The following is a 613-nucleotide window of genomic DNA, read 5'->3' as shown; positions in this document are numbered from 1 at the left end:
TTCAGCGAGCAATTTTATAACAGATTTTCTAAGTTCCCCAGCTCTTCGTTTTCGTTTTTGTGTAAGAGAAAATGGGGAAAGGGCGAAGACATAGGGGGGCAGTCTAAACGTTTCAGTTTATGATTTTTTTCCTTTTTTAACTTTTATCTTCGCCAACATCTGCTCCTCTGTTGTGCGGTGTTCTTGCAATAAAAATGGGGTGAGTGATATTCCTTACATTCCCTTTTCACAGCATTAGAAGTTACTCTCTACCCGTGTATTGGATTTTCCTCATAAACAAATATTTGTAGAAATAATCAAAAAATACACTTTATTGAAGAACACAATTGTTCACGAAAAAATGTAACAAAAATGGAAGCACGTACACACGTATTTTCTGTATTTATATCAATTTTCCAGCAGCCTAGGTTTTGGTCGTGCAGAATTTTCGTCTTACTTGTTCCCCAAACCCAAATCTATATAATGATAAATTTACTAGTACCGTCTGCCTCTTAAGCTCCATCTTACCTGTAGATCATTATTTGCCTTCACGACTACATACAATTTCTAGAACAACATAGCTATCAATAACGATACAGAAAAAAATCAGGTCGCTGGGATGTGTGCATAAGAA

This window comes from Penaeus monodon, chromosome 28, assembly GCF_015228065.2.
Source record: "Penaeus monodon isolate SGIC_2016 chromosome 28, NSTDA_Pmon_1, whole genome shotgun sequence".
In the NCBI taxonomy this organism is placed as follows: domain Eukaryota; kingdom Metazoa; phylum Arthropoda; class Malacostraca; order Decapoda; family Penaeidae; genus Penaeus; species Penaeus monodon.
This window is presented reverse-complemented; position numbering follows the sequence as displayed.